This window comes from Haemaphysalis longicornis, unplaced genomic scaffold (assembly GCF_048455015.1).
Source record: "Haemaphysalis longicornis isolate Haplotype H1 unplaced genomic scaffold, Haemaphysalis longicornis Haplotype H1 scaffold_9, whole genome shotgun sequence".
NCBI classification, from domain to species: domain Eukaryota; kingdom Metazoa; phylum Arthropoda; class Arachnida; order Ixodida; family Ixodidae; genus Haemaphysalis; species Haemaphysalis longicornis.
The window spans coordinates 36,650,823-36,665,714 of NW_027526460.1; the positions used below are offsets into that span (position 1 = coordinate 36,650,823).

Sequence of the window (14,892 nt, forward strand, 5' to 3'; positions counted from 1 at the left end):
ATGTCTCAACTTTTATCAAAAGTTCATTCTTTTGAGAGTTCATGTACCATAAGCGTCACTTATCAACATTGTGTGACTGACGGGGCGGAATCCGGACGAAGAACAGAGATCATCTGAAACCATGAAACCCATCGAAGAATGAGTACGGATTGAGGACGTCGCCATTAATGTGACGGGTCGTAACGTCATGGTCTGAACTCACCTAAATTGTGCCTGGGAACGCCATACATTCATAGGCAACCAGTTACTAATTAGGTGTACCCTTTGGCTAGTGCAAGTTTCTCAGATAATGCTGATAACTTACGCTTGAACTGAATGTGCATGTATTAAATACTACAACAAAATTCAGTCATCTTGAGGACAGAGTGGCGTCGTTAAGGTTAGGTGTCCTTATCTCCTTATGTCCTTATCTCCGCTATAGGGTCAAGAGGGGAGGAAGGAGCGCTTGTGTATAATCCCGCTTGTGATCCCAATTCTTATCCTGCATAATCCAACTCCTGGCGCTCCTTCAGGAGTGTGTGGATGGGCGGGACCCTCCAGAACAGAGGCGCACATGCAGTACACTGGATACAGCAGAATTATTTTATGAATGCCGTTCTAACAATTCCACCATTCAATGAAAGAAGGAAAGATATAAGGGCCTTGGATGTTGGCGATCAAACTAAAGGCTGGGCTTAAGTTGTACTGATCGCCCCTTTCCCCCTGGCATCGCCGTAAAGACGCGACGTGTCCAAGGAAGCAGACGCTTTGCGCCGTTCCCTGGTAAATACTACGGCCCGCTGCCAAGAAAACGCCTGCTAGCCCATCCTTATTCTGTTTAGATGAGGGGGACGTATTAGTCACACCTCTCGTCTTCTTGCAGTGTGATTGCTCAATTCACTCTAACTGTGGGGACGCTTTTCATCTTCTAATCTTGGTCATGAAGGGTGAACCGTAACCGAGGCGTTGATACGACTGCGGTGACACCACGTGAAGGCTTTTTCAGGGCCTAGGTGGCGTTGTCTGGCCACGCGTAATGTCAGTGATTCAGGCTGCTTAGAAGAGGAGGGCTTCCTATAAGAAAGCTGAATTTCGTGACGCGGTCATATAGGAGGGCGCGCTTTCGCAGCGCTTGCGGCGTTAAGCTGCACACAGTGTACTTTCATATAGCAGGCCTCGGTTGGGGAGGCGAGGAGCGTGGCTGGAGGCTGACCGGGGCCGGACCGTCTGTCGCCCACTGTGTCCTAGATGCTGCCATTACGGCCGCCCAGTCGAGCGCGGTTGAAGCGTCGTGGCATTACCTGCGGCCGACGACTTGAAGGTATACATTTGTGGCGACGTGCGCGAGAGGAGAGCTTGTTAGGCGCGTATACAGGTTAGACGCAAACGATTGCACGAGTCAGGGAGAGAGATGATGGGGAAAAAAAAATAAATACAATATTTGGTTCTTGTCACAGGCGAAACCCTTCGCACAAGGCAACTTTAAAGGACGGCCAATAGATTTTTGTGGAGTATACACTCTCTATTTCAAATAAAAATGCATCACTTAAAACTAGAACTATCGTCAATTAAAAATTTTAGTCCGATCAATCCGCAGACGTTAATCGATTAATTGATCGGTTAATCAGTTGGTGTGGGTTACAGAAGGAATAGATCGGAATAAGACCAGATTTTGAGTTCAAAGTTCTTAAATTAATCGGTAGGTTAATAAATTTCTCGCTCACTCCCTACTTAAAGGGACCCTGCAACACTTTCGATAAGCGCTTTCTCTCTTTCCTTCGCGTCTGGAACCACTGCGAAAACTATAGTTATCGCCAGCACGGAGCGGCACTGCGTAATTTGCTCCTCGCACCAGATACGCCTTCCATTTCTGATTTGTTTTTGCAGCTTTTTTTTTAAGTTGCTATCGAAAAGTGTTCGTTGCTGCAACTGAAGGAAAACTGGCCAACAGCCGCTAGATTGCCTCAGTGATGTAATTCGGGCTGTCGAAGAACGTCAAGACCAGGAAAGAGAAAAAAATCTTTTGGGCGAGTTTACGAGTTATCTGGTGGGCATATATCAGTAAGTTTTGGCTGAAGTACTTTGCGACCTGGGTGTGTAAGTACTGGGTGTGTTGGGAGACTACGTTCTGCAAGCATTTAAGATTTCAGAAAAAGTTGAAAAAGTGTTGCACGGTCCCTTTAAACCACCTTAAACCGAAACCTTTTTTTACTGATAGGGCCCTAAAACATTTGAAAAAAGAATCTTTAGATTTACCAGCCCCAAGTATGCTGCGAAAACGAACGCTGGCAGCCATGTCAGTGAGCCGCGCGGCAATACACATTTAACTGTACGTTAGATGAAAATAGGTAGATAGAAACTTCGCCCAGCTACAAGAATAGAAAATGCAGTCTTTCCCATTCCTTTAGAAATTGTTGAATCACGCTCTGAAATTGACGGAGCTGTTCGTATACGAATGGAAGTGTAACGTTTAGACAGTACGTGGCGCCACCTTTCAGTTTTCAGACAGTTTAGTGTCAAATTAATATTATTCCCGCCAGTTTATTTGGAAATTTCTTGTGGTTACCGCACTCTATAAAACGGTGCCTTTCATATGAGCTAGAGGACGTGCGCTACACAAAAAGTGTCTGGTCTTACTTTTAAGAAACTTTGCAGTCATAAACTGGAACGTTAACAGGTTGGATTTTGTTGTTGTTGTTGTTATTGTTGTTACATCGTTAAGCTGACGCCGCTTGTGCACCTCATGGTGCGTACGTGTAGTATCATAACAAAAAGGCACGACGCACACGGCGATATCCTCCTCACGGAAGTGCATCAACTCTCAGAGGTGCTTCTGAGGTTGTGAGGTCGACTGGCTTGCCTGGCGCAAGTTACCTAGCAATTAATTGTGGATTATTCGTGTTTCACTGGCCGTCTCGAGTCAACTTGCTTCGTTGCGGAGGCCCCGGCTTGGTCCAGTGAAAACCTTGGATGCAGCCGGAACCGATTGTGCTTCGTTGCACTCTGTATCGTGGGCGTTGCAATCTATATCTGTACCGTGAAATCTGTATCTATGGGATGCGGCGCTTTGTGGTGCGAAAACGATTTTAAAGCGCGTTCATTGAGCATTCTCCATTCGTTTATTTTCCCACGACAGCGCACCCAGGCGGCTATTTTGTGTGAGGAATAGATTGGCACATCGGCTAACTTCTCGCGTCGCTCCGTAAGCAAAGCCTCGTCGATCCGTGAACAGAGCAGGCGACAGACGAGCACACAACAAGAGAGTGGATAGGGAGCATGGACGCAGAGCTTCCTTTAAGAAAGGAGAACACTGCCTTCGCAACAATCCCGACGTTGCCAGAATGACCTCAAGCCGAAGCGCGGCGCGACGCCTGCCTCTGCACCGTCTCGACAGGTCTTTTGACTACCGCCACCGCTTGCACGCGCTGTAGAACAGACTGTGCAGCGAGTGCAGGACGACAAAACAGGAAGACGAAAAAAATACACGCATCTCCACGAAGTGAATCATGACGAGTGGACGAAACACTGGGGATCGTTCTCACCGTAAATCACCCGTGGCATTGCCCACTCGCGCATGTAAATAAGTGACAACGCGTGTGTACAGTATATACAATTCCAATCCAATCCGATACAATTCAATTTAATCCAATCCGATCCAATCAAATCTAATCCAAACCAATCCAATCCAATCCAATGTTCCTCGCGCATGCGCAACACTGTGTACACGGACGCCAAACCCCGGACAAAGGGAGGTCCTAAGGTGCTTCGCCCCTAAAAGGCGTGCCGAATCTCAAGTGGGCGGTGGAGAGGGATGAGACGCTCACGCATTCTTAGGCCTCCAAAAATTCACCCTTAATTAATTTTACTTCACTAATCTCCATGTGCAAACAGTGTTAGCGGGAGTTACTTCCAGAGAAAAAATAAAATTTCCCATTTTTACAATTGAGACTAACGTTAAAAGGGGCTATTATGACAGTCGAAGGAGTACACAGCGCGAACTTCCAACCTAATCGCCCGAGTTTGAAAGCTGCTGTCTCAGATATTCTGCAGCGCACGTGTTTACCCGCCGTTATTATTCACGTGTGTCAAGCGATTAAGAAATAAGGCGGTCATTTATCGTGTATAAAACGTTAATCGCAGAGGAGCATGCCAAATAGCATGTAAAGATTTCGCAAAACTTGGAAAAACCCTGAACTTCGCAACTTTTCCCCCATTTAGCTTGCGTGTGACGCCATCGCTTTTTCATTTCATCGCAGTTTTTTTTTTTTTTGTCATAATCTCCCAAAGTTCCGTGTGCTCAGATATTTTTTTTTTCTGCAATAACGAAATCTTGAGCGAAAAAAAAAAGAAGCTCTAATGGTATACGTATACAGCAAGAGACAGCGTACAGGCAACTTAATAACGGACTGTAAACACCAACATCAAACAGCGGCACTAACACATAACTCAAAGCGAAGTACGAATAGTTCCTCAACTTTAATTGCAAAATAAAAAAATTGACTATGGACTTGTACGACTGATGCTTTACCAGCACCGTCGTCTTAACAGGTACGGAATGAGCCGCACACACACACGCACACACACACACACACACAAAATACACTCGATTAAGTTAGCCCTGAATAAACATCCATTTATTTTCCCGAAACTACGGCACGCCTTATTGGGCATAGCGGATTAATCGTATCCGCTAATTGCCTCCAAATGCTCTTCAACCACGCGCGCACTATACGGCGTGCGCACACAAGCCGCACGCCACGCATTTACATTTTGCCGATATGCGCGTTTCGCGGGTATGCGCGCAGAGGCGAAGGGGGCGAAGGATACGTCGTGACAATAACAATTAGGAGCGATAACAGGAGCACCACGCCCGCCCTCCATCGACACGCACATCTCGATCATGGCACGGCACGATCGCCACAGCCAGGCGCGCGAAAGCCATTGGGCTGAGCCCGTCGCTATTACAAGAAACCGCAACCGTGGCACGATGGTGGTGAAGACGAGTGGCGGGAAATTTAAATACCACACGGTGGCGCGGCGCGTTCGAACTGCATATAAAGTTGGCGTAATCGCCGTCTCCGTTCAATGACGATGTTTCTCCTAACGGCCTAATGATTCGCCACCGGGGAAATTGATATACGAACTGAATCTGACAGGAGGCTACAGCAGTGGAAAGATGTGCCTTGTGCAAGGTACGAACGAGCGCTGGGGCTATTCAAATGTATGCACGGAGGTAAAACAGTACACGGGGCGGCGCTTCATTGAGAGGAAAGGTGGGAGGCAGAGATTGTGATATCTAGTATAGAGCCTTCTAAATTCGGGAGAGCCATGTATGAGGGCAGTCAGCACACACATTCATTATTTTCAAACACTTAGCGAGTACATGTTTGGTCGAGATGCAAACAGGATATTTTGTTTTCCCTTACCCTTGCCCATTAAAACAAGGGGTGCCAGCCAAGCGGGGATGACGTTCATGCCTTTTTCCCGCACGATTTCGCGCGATTTGCAGAATTGAAGAATTGTAGAATTGCGATGTGTAGAATTGTCAATATGGAGCTGCCGGTGGCTTCCGGGCACAGAAAACTGTTTAACAAGTACTTTCACGGCGCTGCGAGGCCGTACGCGTGACCTTTCATCGATCACTTAGACGTGTCTGCTGGCGCATGTTGTATTTTTCTTTATATATTCTTGCCTACCTAGTGCTGAGCAAATAGTGACTCTTTGAGGAACGTGGAAGAAAAATGGATGCTGATGGATGGATAAGAAGCGCATAGGGCGTTTAGAATTGCACACTTACCGTGAATGGCACCAGCTCTTAGTCTTAGGTATATCCGCTGCGAGTGAAAGTGAGTGAGTGAGCCTACACGCACCATTTACGTCGATGTAATTGCAATAACTAAGACCTGGCTGCTGCCGCGCGTGCAACACAACAAAATATTTCAAACTGTCCACCATTCTACAATGTAAAGCGGTGATCGAACTAACCTCAAGCGTGGCGGCGTTCTTCTGGCCCTTTTGAAATGCATGAATGCACTGTATTCATACACTGAGTAACTTACAAACCTTATAATCCCTTAATAAACTCAGTCACCACCACGTCACATAGGTGTTTGCTAGCGGCCCCGTGATTGTACTACAAAGCTTACAAATGAACTTCACACCGCAATTCATTTTCTCGCATCTCGTAATCCTCGTCGGCGGCCTTTATTTTATTTTATTGGACTGTTTTAACATACCTCATTTAAATGAGCACACAAACCAGCCACCATGCACCCAAACATTGCCAAGGAATATATATATATATATATATATATTTCTTGGAAATGTAACCGGAAACGTTCCGGTTTATCCCCGTGCGACGTGTACGGTCCGCAATACGACTGAAAGCTTCCATGCGACGGAAAACAAGCGCGAAACGACAAAAATAGCTTGTCATCGGCTTTCTCCGCCAATTTCCTGGTTGATCATCTTTTGCTGTTCTTTTTCCTCTGCCTTTCTGATTTCTTTCTCAGCACGCTCAATCTTCATTTAATTACCTCTCCCGATGCTCCGACATAGCCGCAGGAAACGATAATCGACCAATTCCAGATCGAAGCAACACAGGCGGGCCGCCGCGGTACGAAGCCGCTCGCGGCATAGTATGTTGCGAAAGGTAGAATAACGGCGTAATTGTCGCTGGCGAGCCGTCGACACCGCCTACAGGCCCTGGTGATGTAGCCGGCGTTGTGAGGTACTTACGTGGTAATGATGCGTAATCGAATGAAGGAAAAGGAAATGTGACCACGAGAGACCCACAGAGCGAACCAGAGTCGTCTGGTATGAAGTTTAAGTAAGCCCAGTAGCGGCGAAGTGCCGCATCGCGACAGCGGTTGGTGTTCCAATCACACAACGACACCGTGGAGCCTCAATGTCAAACCAAGGGAGATTATTTGGCGCTCTTATAGTCGTGAACCACTCGTATGAATGAAATTTTCTTTTTCTTTTGGTATGATTTTTTTTACCAGTGCAGCAAAAATACCCCCTGGTGTGTCATTAAAAGATTAAAATATTACAAATACAAGTGCTCGTCATTTACGCGTGATATTTTTTTTTAAGTATTGCATTGTACGTTACGCTTATATTCAAGATGTACGTTTCTCACTAACGGTTTCCTTCTATAGTTCGTTATGGTGGGACAAGCGCATCTTCTCGCACTGCGGTTAGGACGATGTCACAGAAAGCTTACATTGCCCTTTTGTTTCAGCATCAGTTTTAGCTAAATGGGTTGTGCAGAACTTCTGGCGCCACGGAACCTTTGAGCGACGGCAAGAAGGGTGGGTAAGGACGTTCTTATTGGTATACAGCCTCATTATTTCAAGCACAATACGTTCAAATCGCATCGATTTATAACAGAAATTGTGTTTAGCTTGAGTTGTGCAGGATCGAGTAGAACAAAACGTCAATATTTGTAACGGAAACAGCTAGGCTTGTGAGGCTTTCCCCTGTAGCCCATAATCCGATCCAAAAACGAAGTCTGTCCAGAGAGCGCTTTCCTGTAAGCACCCGCATAATGGGAGCAAGCCAACTTCACGGAGGAGAACATGACGGGTTCTGTGAGAACAAAAATAAGTTTATATAACAGAATAAATAAAGAGTATTCGGTATTGTTCGCAAACATGCCACTCCAGCGGCACGTACACTGTCAAAAAGTCAGTCGAAAAGGCAAACGTACAAGAGAACTTTACACAAGAGCCCATCCAAGTTAAAAAAAAAATTCGCCAGGGACCTTAAGGGTGCTTATGTGTAGGAATGTTTTAGACTTATATTCCTGCAGGTGAAATGTGTTAGAGTATAATTCCCTGCACAGGGAGCAACTATCCGGAACTGCGTTTGCGGTATCGTCGGTATTCCCCGTGTTTGCGCTAGCATTTCGCGAGTGGCCTGTGTGGCATTAAAACCCGTTCTATCACCGAAGCCAACCTAACTGTATTAAACCCGTAAAAACAGAGGTGTCGTTGATGAGAGCGGCAGACGAGCAACGCTCATTCGCTCATCAGACGAGCCTGGTCGGCCGGCCACTGTCGCCGCAGCAATAGAGGCGAACACTCCGCTCCTCCACGTGATTTTGCGCATACTCAAGCGTTGCACAGCAACAGAGGCACGTGCTCCTTTTTTTTCAGATTATCGGGTTTAACGCATCCTTGGCTATGAGGCGCGCCATAGTACACTCTTAATCTGGATCCACATAAGATCCACTTAGTAACTGGAACTTTTTTGCAAAAAAGTTCCACTTATATATTTGGAACCGTGTTCCACATATCCTGAAAATGTAAGTGGAACAGTGCACCACATATTTTTGCAGCTATATGATCTGGATCGGCGTTCCAAATAAAAATATACGGATCACCGTTCCAAATAAACTGGTAGTGTAAGTTACTGGAACACTGATCCACGTAAAATGATTATGGATTTATCCGGTGCGCCGTTCCAGGTACCTTCAGACCAGCTGTTTATATAAAACGGTGTTCCGATAGACGTTGAGAAGCTGTCTATGGGACTCCACTTTTCCAGCATATCTGCTTTCCTGTTGGTATAAACTGAGGTCATTTGCCAGGCTGGCGGATGCATTGGTATCAGAAGGAAACCGCAAGCACCATTCTAACGCAGCCTTGACATATGGCCCACAGTGATACCAACAATTGGAAAACAGAAACCGCCGCAGCAGTGTGGTCCCTGACAGTTCCCAACAGTTGCCTATCGGAGCACAGTTCTATATAAAAGTTGGTCTGAGATACCTGGAGCGGCACACAGAGACTTTGGCTTCATCCGCCGAATCCTGTTCTGGGTTTTGGCTGCATGTAAAAGAAACAAGACTCGCATTAAAATACACACCAAACCAACTATTAGCACTGATACAATGCTTTTAAAAACACGAAGGAAATTTTATTCGCTCGTATTATTGCGTACATTTTAGATACGGAGACATATCTGTTTCCACTTGGGCAGAAAATGACCAGCGTACAGGATCAAATACCAAAACGATATCAAGTGGCCAAAACGATCTAAGTGGCATTTTCCTATTTTTGCTAATATTTACCATTCTTTTTTGCTAAAAACACGTGGGTAATAAAGATGGCTTTAAGCGCAACCGCGTCACAAACAGACTTCTACATCTACCCTCGCAGTAACTCAAAAAGCATTACACAACAGTGAGCATAAAATATGCTGTTTTATGACATGAAATCAGGTACCGCAAATGCGGAAGTACCCACAGCGCTTGCCATACCATGTTTACGCATCCCGGTTCCAAAAAATGCAGTTTGCTATTAAATTGTAGGGAAAAGCCAAAAATACAAGCCATACACGGTTGGATTATCACAAGACCTGCAAGAGTGTAGGAAAAGAACACCGGAGCCAATACTAACAATTTAACATTTGCACAGAAAAAATTACCGGAAGCATGTGGCACTATTGCACAACTAAAACATACACCATATATCAATATCAAGCTAACTGTAATATCAAGCTAACTGTAGCCAAAACCGACTATATACGCGCCCTGAAAAAGCCTTTCACTGAAGCCGCGTTCTTTCCCCGACAATTTGTAGCTATTTAAAATAACTTATCCAAAAAAAAGCTCATAGCACCCTGTGTGAATCTTACAAAATTTTACAAACCAGATAGCTCGGAGCATGTTACGCATTTTAAAATTTATCAAGCAGCCTAACTCTAAAGACGTTATTAGTTCCCTCAAGAACAATTCAGACATCCCAAATAACCAAGCCAGGTAGCGTTGAAACATACAGGTGACCAATTTTACCAAGCTAACTTGGAAGCATTTTTCCAGCCGAAACATTTATCTGTGGTAAAATTCAGTTGCGTGCTATACAAACCCTACTATCATGACGACAGTATGCTTGTGACCAAAGCACTGCCTCTAACAAGCGAGAAATGCAACTTTGTCCAAAGTAAACAACTTTTTCAAGCCAAATATGTATATTTCGCATTCTTCTAGGGCTTAGGTGTCAGCTAAGATACAGTACAAAAATTTATTAATAAAACCCCAAACCGTCTGTGTAAATAATTACTCTCACGTTTGCATCCATCAACAGCAGCACTGCCATGGAAAAAAATTTCGAGCTGCACTTGAATAATAAAAACGTTACAGTGCAGTGCCATTAGCTACATTAAAAGAGTAACAGAGCAGCGGCAAAGGCAGCCTGCGCTTTGTGCCAATAATGAAAAATTGCAAAGGAAAGCACGACTTCACTTTTCCAGTTGACATGCCGCTTGCATCTACCAATCATTTGAACCACGACATATCTTTCCGAATAGGCTTAAACGTCTAACAATAATTTAAAACCCCAAGTAGAGTGACCAAATCAAGCCTTTCAACAGAGCTTTAAACTTAAAGGACACCAGGCCACTGTTAAATGGCCAAGAACTCTCTGCAAAAGTCCCAAGAACTCTCCAAAGTCGCATAAGTTTCAGGAGATTAAGATGAAATATACGGCGAGGAGTATGACCACATCTTGATGCGACAATGCAGGCGGAAAATCCATGACGTGTTTCTTGCAGACAATATTTACGCTGCCATTCTCTTCTCTCAAAATAACTGGACGTCGAGAATAACTGGACCACGTCATGTACCTTTAAGGAAGGAACAAGAAAATTTTGTTAGACGATGGCTTTAAATGAGTGAGTTGCTTAGGATAACCCTTTTATAGCACAGTAATTGATTGAAATATCAGCGATTTCTTGGTTTCTTTTCTGGGAATGCTGCTAACAATGTACAAAAAATATTAGCACAGACTGTCAATGGCAGTTCTCTAATTTTGGAAAGCAACCGCATTGGGCGTGGCCGTGGCGCCGTATTATCACAGCAGCAACTCTCAATGTGAAAGCAAAATGTTTGCAAAACTTGAATGCAAAATAATAGTCTTTTTGTACACATGTTGCAGCATCCGAAACAGGCTGAATGTGAAGGTATTTGCCAATTTGGAGTTCACGATTTATTCTTAACAGTAAGATTTTGCTACAAAGAAAACTACCACAAATTTAGTCCCGCAAAAATAAAATGCCAGCTTCAATAAACACTACCATAAATTGAGTCCCACAAAAATAAAATGCCAACTTACCCAACTAAAATTAAGATGCAGGCGTTCCTGGCAGGGCCTCCTCGGAGTGATTTTCCAGGAAAGTTTTGCCAACGTGTTCCCAAAAGCTCTTACTGTCGTTTTCACCTACAGGTCAAGTTGTCACTGAAATGGTGTTCCGAAGCCATTACGTATAATGCAACTACCTAAAAAGGGACCATCAAAGTTCCAGAACTGGGAGTGCGTACTTACTTGTAGAATGCAATGATTTCATCCCGTACAACGGCTTTCGCGTGTTTCCTTTTTGTGAACACACGACTTCAAGAACGGTGAACACACGCCTTCAAGAACCAGGAAAATGGCAGTATGCATTCCTTGTTCCATTGTTTTAGGTCCCGGTCCGCCCTATTTCCTAGAAATAAAAACAGTATAAAAATATCGAAGCTTCCCTCTAAGAAGGGAGCACTACAAGATCTCGTACAAGGCCTGATTAGTTGTGCTAAAATTTATTTTGCATCACGAGCCCTGGTAACGTTTTCAGGCGAAACAATTTTAAATATAAAAATATTTGAACATTTTTAGGCTCACCTGTCATTGCTCCACGCGGAGTGGTGAACGTCTGTATAATACGCAACACTCAAGAGGCACTCTTTCGTGGCTTTATGACTTCCACAATGCATTCACAATCTGTCACACTTGTCACGACGACGCCTCGGCGTGCCGAAGATGTCTTCAGCCACAGTTAATGCCACAGCCATGATTTCACAGGTATATGTAAGGAATGGAAATAATTCGTTTTAATTTCTGTTCTTCAGACAAAGGAAAACAATTGTCGCAAACTACCAGTGTAGAGACAAATTTCTCCACAGTCAGCCATAGTCTGCATCTGGACAGGTTACACAGATCGAATACAGAATGTAGCAATCTGCTTTCGCAGTATATTTTCTAAGTTCAAGGAAGCACAGAAATGGGTTAATGTTGGGTGCACATAGTGATGCAAGAACTTATCACCGGAGCGTTGTCGGAAATTATTTCGACTCTCGGGTTGCCACCGACATTGACGGCATAAAAATGCAAGAGTGGCTTATTTCTAACGCGGTTCGTGAAGTAGCAACCACTAATTATGGATATTGGATAATTATCCTGAAGTCTCAAGTTACCACTGACATTAACAGCATAGAAACGGCAGCACACTTTCTATATACCCGCTGCGTGTTTCCACATATTTCTTCCCCTCTACAAAAGAAACGTTTGTTACTGCGGTACTGCTAAGACAACCACTGTCCCTTCCATTTCTCTACACTTCAGGCAATGTAAAATAGATCATCTCAATTGGTCAAAGGAATTGGAAGAAACATGGAACTGCATAACACACTGCACAGATAAACGTAAGCTGACGCCTTGAAAGCACATCAACACAACTCGAAATAGCGTCTACCTTGCGCGCAACGGGCAAGGTCGAAGACTCCCGGTCTGGTAAGCACAGTAAATGGCATTCTACTCATCAGACTAACACAACGCCGCAATTACCACGCAAGTTTTAAAAATACCAATAAATCTAAGGACGGACGCTCCGACAAACTTGCTTGGAAGTTGTACACGTGTGCACGCGCGATTATCGCGAGCGACTAACCCGAGAAGATTCGCTACCGCAGACATACACAGCTACCGTCGATATACAACTAAGCAAAGCCACACAGTAAGGGAACATCCACTCATGAAACGCGCAAACCAGGAACTTCTGACGTACGCAGTCAGAAATGTCCAGCCGACTCTGACCCACGAACACGAGAGTTTTGGTAAATTACGGCTGCAAACGTTTCTCCAACACAAAATGTTACACGCCGCGACCACAAGCATGAACGACACACGAACAACGGGCATAGACGCGGTATGTTTATCGGACGCAGTTAACAAGGATGTCACTGAACAACAACCGTTACCAGCACATAAATAAGCAGCACTGACCTTTTTTGCGCCTCCTGGCAAAACTCCACATCGTCGAGCAGGAAATACAGCCCAGGGATATGAAAAAATTCGCAGTTGCACGCCGCAATTAACCCAATTTAAACTGCTAACGGCGCTAACGGTTCTTGCCAGCGTGACCGAGAATTTCTTTAGTAAATATCAGGCGCATCGCGCGAGCAATTGAGAAACCCGCTTGGGAGTGCCACTGGTGGCGCTGCATGCGGAAGACCGTAAAATTAGCGGAGGGAATCCTGGAAGATGGGAGCGCTGCTGTCGTTTAAAGTGTTGACGCAGTCCCGATTTTCATCCGTCGTCATCGTACCCGTTGCAGCCCCACTGTACCGTGAATCAACGCAAAAACAGCTCTGCCGTGCTGCTGCTGACGCATGCGCATTGAATGCGCTACTGGAGTGGCGGCCTTTTCCTCATGGCTTCGGCGTACTTTCGTTCTCGCGGAGGCTTTGGCGATGCGCCCGCATAAGAACTCATACAAACTCGGCACACGTGATGGCTTTTATTGGATTCGGAAAACGGGCGTATGCGTATAAGCGGACGTTTACGCCCGCTGAGGCCGAAACAAAGCTCAGATAATAGCCGCGTTAGCGCGTTCGTACTGGCTAAAGTTGTTTCTCGCGGAGGGCCGTGAGTGCGTGCGATATCCGAGCTTAACTTTGGATGACAATTTTTCCGTTACTGTTTACAATGAATGCAAAAGGGCGTGGCTTCATTTACTGCTTTTCTTGACAACAAGCCTTTCCGTAGTCAATAAAATATACTGCGACGCTCTTAGATACCCACGTTATATAAAGCTACTTACAGCTAATTAGTAACTAATAATACATCGGCCCGTTTCCCAGCCCTTTTCCCTCCTGAACACCAATACTACAGGAAAACAGCAACTGGGGAAGCAGCTGGAGAAGGCGGGTCATTCAATGAACTTCAATTACTATGACAAGACACAACAACAGCAAGTTAACTCTGCGTATTTTTGCCGTTACTGCACAGCATAATTAGGAATTACAATGTCATTTCAGCATTAATACATACAAAATAATGCAGGTATCACGTGGTATATCTAGGTTTAGTTCCGTTCACCCAGTCAACCGCTCTTTGCAAAGAGGCTCTTGTTTTTGCTTGTGGAAATTAAAAGGGACTCACATGTTAGCATTCCTATCGGACTTACTACGTCATGACCAACGGACTTACAAACCATCGTGCACCAATATGAATAGTTTTACAAATACATACCGATATTCACAACGGCCTAGTTTGCTTATTTTAGATATATGTCGCTTCTCTACTGAAACAAAGAAATAAAACTCGCATGGTGAGACCGCTAGCACCTTCCAGTGAAGACTGGATAAACCAAAATACGTTTCTTGTTTTTTTTTTATCTCTGCAAAGAAATGATATACAGCAGACTCCCGTTAAGACGAACCCGAACGGACCGTAAAAATGTATGCGTATTATCCGAAATTCGTCTTAAGCGGAGGTGTATTGCATTGTGGACGTTACAAGAGAAAAATGTTGTGGTTCTTAATCAGTGTTCATTTAAACCAAGTTCGTCTTAACGAGGGTCTACTGTATTTCTAGAAGCAAACCAGGTCGTTAGTGTCATTTCTGTGAATTTGTAAAACTTCTTGTATCGGTACATGGTGCTTTTGAATTAGTAAGTCTCATGAATTTGCGTCATGAATTAGTGAGTCCCATATGAACTGGATCGGGTGAGTCACCCTTAATAGCATGCACGAGACGAAAAATGCTAACGAACATCCAAGCATATATAACTGCATTCGTGACATGCTGCGTGCAGTGTAAAATGCGGCACAGTCGGTTAACACTATGTATATACCGCATCAGGGCATAAATA

The 14,892-nt window shown here is 44.6% G+C and overlaps 2 protein-coding genes and 1 long non-coding RNA gene across 3 annotated transcripts in view; 1 reads left to right on the plus strand and 2 right to left on the minus strand.

Annotated features, from left to right (window-relative positions):
* The window catches only part of LOC144152669 (uncharacterized), a 539,910-nt gene that overhangs the window by 420,964 nt on the left and 104,054 nt on the right, over positions 1-14,892 (minus strand). The window lies entirely within an intron of this gene.
* Positions 1-14,892, plus strand: part of Ss (aryl hydrocarbon receptor spineless) — a 160,725-nt gene that overhangs the window by 45,639 nt on the left and 100,194 nt on the right. The gene's annotated exons all lie outside the window — the stretch shown is intronic.
* LOC144152186 (uncharacterized) lies at positions 10,424-11,420 on the minus strand. Its single transcript, XR_013319093.1, has 3 exons — positions 11,307-11,420; positions 11,097-11,219; positions 10,424-10,608 (listed from the first exon to the last, which is right to left on the minus strand). It is a non-coding gene; the product is annotated as an uncharacterized LOC144152186 (long non-coding RNA).